Source organism: Hevea brasiliensis, chromosome 8 (assembly GCF_030052815.1).
Source record: "Hevea brasiliensis isolate MT/VB/25A 57/8 chromosome 8, ASM3005281v1, whole genome shotgun sequence".
Classification (NCBI taxonomy): Eukaryota; Viridiplantae; Streptophyta; class Magnoliopsida; order Malpighiales; family Euphorbiaceae; genus Hevea; species Hevea brasiliensis.
In genome coordinates, this window is record NC_079500.1 from 68,781,676 (window position 1) to 68,788,632 (window position 6,957).

The 6,957-nt window shown below is 34.6% G+C and overlaps 1 non-coding gene across 1 annotated transcript; it reads left to right on the forward strand.

The window, feature by feature from the left end:
* The first annotated feature begins 1,102 nt into the window (after nucleotides 1-1,102).
* On the forward strand, nucleotides 1,103-1,209 carry LOC131182568 (small nucleolar RNA R71). Its single transcript, XR_009150832.1, has one exon. It is a non-coding gene; the product is annotated as a small nucleolar RNA R71 (small nucleolar RNA).
* The last annotated feature ends 5,748 nt before the right edge of the window (nucleotides 1,210-6,957 follow it).

Here is a 6,957-nt window from a genome sequence, read left to right on the forward strand (position 1 = left end):
AATGCCAACACATTTTCCCCCACACTGATCCTCTCATTATTCCTCAACTTGCGCTTTGTAGTGCATAGTTCCTTAAGGAATTTAGCATACTTGGGAACTTGTTTGATCTCATCAAGTAAAGGTATATTCACCTCTACCTTTCTGAAAGTCTCTAAAATTTCTTTCTCTTGTTCTTCTTTCTTATTTTTAGCCAACCTACATGGGAATGGAGGAAGAATAGAATTATTAACCTTATTCAGTTTAGGTTCAGTATTTACCTCAACTTCAAGAACTTTAGACTCTTTTGCTCCTTGCTTCTTCTTTTTTATTGGCTCATGTGGAGTCTGATTATCAACTTCTTTCTCACTTCGCAATAGTATCACACTTGCATTTTCTCTAGGATTCATGACTGTTTGTGATGGGAGCTTTTCCAGAACCTTAAGCTTTCAGCTTACTCACAGATGAGGCTAACTGACCAATCTACCTCTCTATGTTTTAAATGCTATCTCTGGTCTCCTGTTGAAACTGTTGGGTATTGTTAGCCAAACCCTTAACAATTTCATCAAGTGACATACCTTGATTTGAGGGATGCGGAGGTGGTTGTGGTTGATTTACTTGTGGTCTTTGCTGCTGGTATTGGTTTTGCACCAGTTGATTCCCATAACTCAAATTGGGGTGATCTCGCCATCCTAGATTATAGGTACTAGAAAAGGGATCATACCTGCGTTGTGGCTATCCATAATGTCCTACTGCATTAGCATGTTGCATTGATTCATCCTCTTGTAACGCAGGACACATGTCAGTAGCATGACCTGAACTTGAACCCAAACAAATTCCATATACTTTAACAGTTTGCATGTTCCCTACAGCCAACTGCCTCACCAAAGAAGTTAAATCAAAAATTTATTTCTCAAGGTTAGATGTACTTATCTCATTAACCTCCATAGGTGTGTGATCCATTCTCATTCCAAACTGCTAAGAATTTGCTGCCATGTTAGCAATCAGCCTCCTTGCCTCTTCTGGTGTCTTATCAACTAAAGCTCCTCCACTAGCAGCATCTATCATACTGTGGTCCATTGGTAGAAGTCTCTCATAGAAATACTGAATCAAAAGTTGCTCACTTATTTGATGATGGGGACAGCTTGCACACAACTTCTTAAATCTCTCCCAATACTCATACAAACTCTCTCCATTATACTGCCGGATGCCACAAATTTCTTTTCTTATGTTGGCAGCACGGGAAGCAAGAAAATACTTCTCTAGAAATATCTGCTTCATTCCATTCCATGAATTTACAGATCTAGAAGGAAGGTAATACCACCAATCCTTAGCTGTGCCCTCTAGTGAGAAAGGGAAAGCTCGAAGCTTTATTTGATCCTCTGAAACTCCTTGAGGTTTCATGCTGGAACACACAACATGAAATTCTTTTAGATGCTTATGTGGATCCTCACCTGCAAGACCATGAAACTTAGGCAACAAATGGATTAGTCCAGACTTCAACTCAAAAGCAACATTTAAAGCAGTGTATTGGATACACAAAGGCTATTGGTTTAGATTAAGAGCAGCCAACTCTTTCAAGGTTCTAGCAGCCATGGTTTTGTTTTTGGAATTTCACTCTAAATCTAAATCCGAACTTAACTCCTTTGGATATTGGACTCCTTCAGATGTACTCGGAATCTTCCTAGCTTACCGAGCCAATTTTCTCAACCATTTAGCTGTTTTTTCTACATCTGGATCAAAGATCAACTTTCTAGATTGAGAAGTTCTTGTTATAAACAAAAAGAAATCAAAGTAAAAACAAAAAAATGCTTCAAAACCCTAGAAAACAATCGAATTTGGCCTTAAGAGGGTGGGGCCAAGGAATCCAATTGATTGATTGGTCTTCATCAGAGCGTCATTTCCTTCAAAATAGCTATGGGCCACCCTCCAAATTCAATCAAAATTCTTAATGAATAGTAATACCATAAATTTTTTTTTTCTCGAAAACCTGAAAATAGCAACACTTCACAAAACAAAGTTAATAACAAAATACCCTAACACTAAAAACATGAATTCCAATAAACTTCAATCCCTGGCAATGGCGCCAAAATTCTTGATGGGTGTCGAATCCACCAAAAATTAAATTAACTGAAATCACCAATTATGAAATATTTTCTGCAGTAAGTGGTAAATCCAGGTCGAACCCTAGAGACTAAATTATTAAATTTCGTGCACTTGTGTAATGGAAAAAGAAATAAAGGTTGGGGGGGGGTTTAATTTATAATCCAAAGAAGAAATCAAAAATCCAAAATTAAGATCTAAAAATAAGAAACTCTCCAATTAAACAAACTTCAATCTAAGGTAATTCCCATTCCAATGCATTGATTTGATGATAGACAAAAGAAATACAATTATATCTTATTGAATACTTAACGTAGATTTAGCAAATAGCGAGGTAAACCCCTGACTTCCCTATACTCATCAATTCGAGTCCAGCACTCTTATTGACTCTAATTATTAACTGAGTTGGTATTAAGCAATCCTCATCAAATTAATAATTGCTTTAAGAAAATGAAGTAGGTAAGCTGAACAACAATTTATGAAGTATAAATCATTTAATCCACCCTATTGTTTCCTTAGGTTATTATAGAAAACTTGGATCATAATCAATAAAACCTAATTGCTACTCATTTTCAATCTTACACAATACTTACGGATTATGAAGATGAACTAGTAATTGATCAAATCAAACAATTAACTAATAGGCCTTTTTAACAAATCATTCAATAGATCAAAGACAATAAAATTAGAAAATAATAGATATTCAAAAACATATAAATTAAATTAAGAACCTGATCTCACAAATCATGCAGAAGAACTTGAATCCCTTGAACTAAATTAAAAACTTAGCCACTCATATTCATGGCTTACAGAAAAATAAAGGAAAAATAAAGAAGAAATCTAAAAAGAGAATGGAGAATAAAGGTCTTTTATGGAGAACAAAGGTCTGAATTGGGATGCTCTTAGTTGCTGCCCAAAGGCGTATTTATAATCAAAAACCAAATCCCAAAGATAGGAACCAAACTAGGAAAAGTTTTGAAATTCAAAAGGCAGATTTTCAGCCTGCATTCATGTTTCTGGAATCAAGGCTGATTTTTAGTGACTTTCTTTCCGAATCTGCCTTTGCCCTCTTTAGGAAAGTTGTAGCCCTATTTCTTAGCTTTCCAACAGGTACTCACTTGCCCAAATCCGAGGTCTACAACCCAAGTTATGGCCCAAAAACTGGGACTGGTTCAGACAGATAGTCCAGCCCATAGTGACGACTTCATTGCCATTTTTGAAAATTAAAATGGCCTCATCTCGCATTCAGCCCTTCATAGAAGTTGTAGAGGTGGCTCTTAAGGTTTAATTGGGCTTGGGCTTGCTTCATTTAGACATCTAAAACTCTAGATATAAAACAAATATCGAAACTAGTTATGGCACATTAAGTCTGGGCTTTTGCAATAGATCCATAGCTCATTTTGTCAACCTTGGAGACTGATTTGGGCTTTGGTCCCTCTTTATCTTTTGAAGTGCTCTATCTTAGCTTTTTAATGGATTAAACAGCACTTAATTTGGAGACCCACAACTTTAGAATACCTGAAAAATACAACAAAAGTCAAATGCTGAAAATTTCTCCATTTAACACAATTATTTCACAACTATCTAAAAAGATGCCTAAATAACAAATATATTTTAACCAATTGAATTAAACATAAAAACACACTAAAAACACTAAATGTGATGGGAGTAAAATTAATAAATTATGCACTTATCATGATAAAAAGAATTATAGGAAGTGTTTTTACAGGTTTTTGAAGAACTGTTTTCTTAAAATACAGACGACACTCTGCCAAAATTTTTCCAAAAAATTGCGGACAAATAAAAATGGACAAAAATTTTAACTAGCTTTTAAACTTCTATTAAATGTAAGAAAATGCTCACCACTTCCAAAAAGTAAGAAAATGATTTTAAAATCCCTTGTAGGATACTTAATAAGTTATCGATATGTGAAGTTTGGTAGTTCATTAGGTATTCTACGGGATCATGTTATGCCTTACAGAGGAGTAATGTGTGACACAAAAACATGCCGCCACCTCTTGATTGAATGCAACCAGCAATGAATCATTCAAAACTTGATCAAATCACACAATTAAATCTCATATTAAAAAATTTTAATGGCAAATATAGTGGCTCTGATACCAATTGAAGGAGCGGAAGCATGTAAATTGTTAGATTAGAGCATTGAATTTCAAAAATTTCTTCTAGGGTTTCATGCATCATGCCACATCCATTATGTGCCTAATTAATTTCAATGCTCAATTGCATATTAAAACACTTTTAATATGTATTAGGATCTATGTTTGCCATTTAAGATTTTTGAATTAACAAATTAATTCAATTGAACCCTAGTTTGAAAGAAGAAAATGTGCACTAACCTTATGATGCACTATTGATGTAATTGGCACCTTTAGGAAGTACCTAGGATCCCAAATGTTATCCCTCTAGCTTGTCCACACCAAGATCACTAGTGGGAATCAGCTTCTCAAGCCTTGCCAACCAATTATAATTTTGGTTTTTGCCTTTAGAGAGGTTGTAGATGTGTATAGGACACTAGAACTAATTTCTAGCAATTTTAATTCAAAGGAATTTGGGCAATCTCTTTGAATTGATGAGAAAAGAAAAAGAGGAGAGGGAGAGCTCAAGGTGGAAGCACCTTTGAGATAAAGAAGAGTGTGTTTTATTTTTCCTTTATTTTTTCTTGTTATAATTAGGTTATCACTTAAAACTCTTGCCACATGTCATCACCACATTGCATCTTAATTTTAATTAACTTAATTACATTAAGCCAAGTGTCAAAGATAGACTTAATCTTGACTTTGATCATCTTACATGATTGGAAGACAAATGGCAAGCTTATATGGTGCCATGTGCCACCATCTCATGGTGCCACATGTTACCCTATGAAATAACCAAATTACCCTTATGTTTTAATTTTGAGTTCTCAACCCAAAATCATTATTTCTCCTCTTCTAATCAATTTACATCAAATATAAATTAATTTATTAATCTCTATTAATTAATTTCTCATAATTAAATTCATATTTAAACACTTTAAATATAAATTTAACTTACACTATACATCCAATAACCTAGATTTGGTTTCAAGCCATGCTAAGGACTTTGCAATCTTATTGCAAACCAAACCTATTTAATTAATCAATTAAACTCTTTAATTAATCAATTAAATCACATTTTACTTCGTGATTAACTTGTGTATGTGTGTGACTCACTAGGCTCATCACTAATTGGCAATGAGATATGATATTAACTCTTAATATCATTAGAACTCTTTCTTACCATAAATGATTTCTCTAAATCATTTTAGGCATTTCATAGACCATGGTTGACACCTAGCATAGCATGGCATGGCCACCCAATCAGTAACAACGAATACCTTTAATGAACCTTTAATCATATGTTACCATGTATTAGAATTCTCTGTTACAAAATCCCAATTCGAGCTAGAGTCATGGTTTATGTCAAACCCCATTTGCTATGAATATTATGTTCTCTTTTAATTCCAGTTCTTGATTAATTAGATTTTCCTGTCAAAAACTGTTTTCTGACTAAATCTGTATGTCCTAGCCAAGAATTTGAAACATCAAGAACAATTAAATAAACATAGGACTTTATCCCTATTTACTTAGGGTAACAGATTCTATCTTGATCAACACCTACCTCCATATATAACTAGTAGGAGCCAACACATGCCCATATACCCATACACAGTACTAGTATGAAAGCAGTATCAAACTCAAACCACCTATATATAAGATAATTGTGTTATCTCAAGTCTGAAGATTATATGCACTGATATGATATATGACAATGCATTGACAAGAGTAAACTTTATGTGCTTGTCATGTGCATCACTGGTTCGGCCTACTTATCATGTATAAGTGCCTATCATGTTTGTTATATGGCATGAAACTCACCATTCCATCTTATTTATATCTCATACAAATACCTTGGGAACAAACATGATTACAATCTTTCTGGATAAGTCATGTCCTTATTGTGAAGTATCGTCGATTGTGAACCAATTTATGATACTTTGTACTAGAAACACTATCACTCATATTCTTAACAACTTAAGAATAATATTTTTAACAAAATATCAATGGACCTTTTCTATTACACATAAATACATTATATAAATAGAAAAGAAAAATTGCCTTTTATTAATAAAATATGTACAAGATACATACTAAATGATATGCTCTAGAGCATACTACTAACAGTCCCTAGCAAAATGTCCAGTCCCACCACAGTTATAACAGGCTCTGATGGCTTTATAACAAACCCCTCTGTGTATTCTTCCACAAGTTTCACAAGTACGGACTGGAGCTGTTCCTCTGGATGTCTACTAGCTAGGTCAGGGTAGTCTCTATCCTGAAGATCTACCTCTACTGGACTTGCGTGAACTAGATACTCCAAAGTGCTTTCTCTTTCCTTACCCACTATCAGGAGCTTGCTCAGTAATCTTTCCAGTTTTCTCTTTCTCTTCTGAACTCTTTTTAGGTGCTCCTTCCATTTCAATTCTTTCTCGTTCCAATGCTTAAGATATCAGCTCAAAGAAATTTTCATGTCTGAATCCCACTACTTGCATCCTCAAACTAGGCTTTAGACTAGCCTCAAATCGATTACATCGGTCTCTGCTCGTAGTAAGCAAGTTCCCTGCATAGTGACTTAAGTGGGAAAAATCTCTCTCATATTTAGCCACTAATCTATTCCCTTGCTTCAAACTCAAAAACCCTTGAAGCTTCATATTAACATATGTGTCTGGGACATACTTCTATCAGAATTCTCTGAGGAAGTCATCCCAGGTTAGGATAAGAGGCTCCACCAAACTGTTGGGGATCATTTTCCACCATTCGTATGTATCCCCTTGTAGTA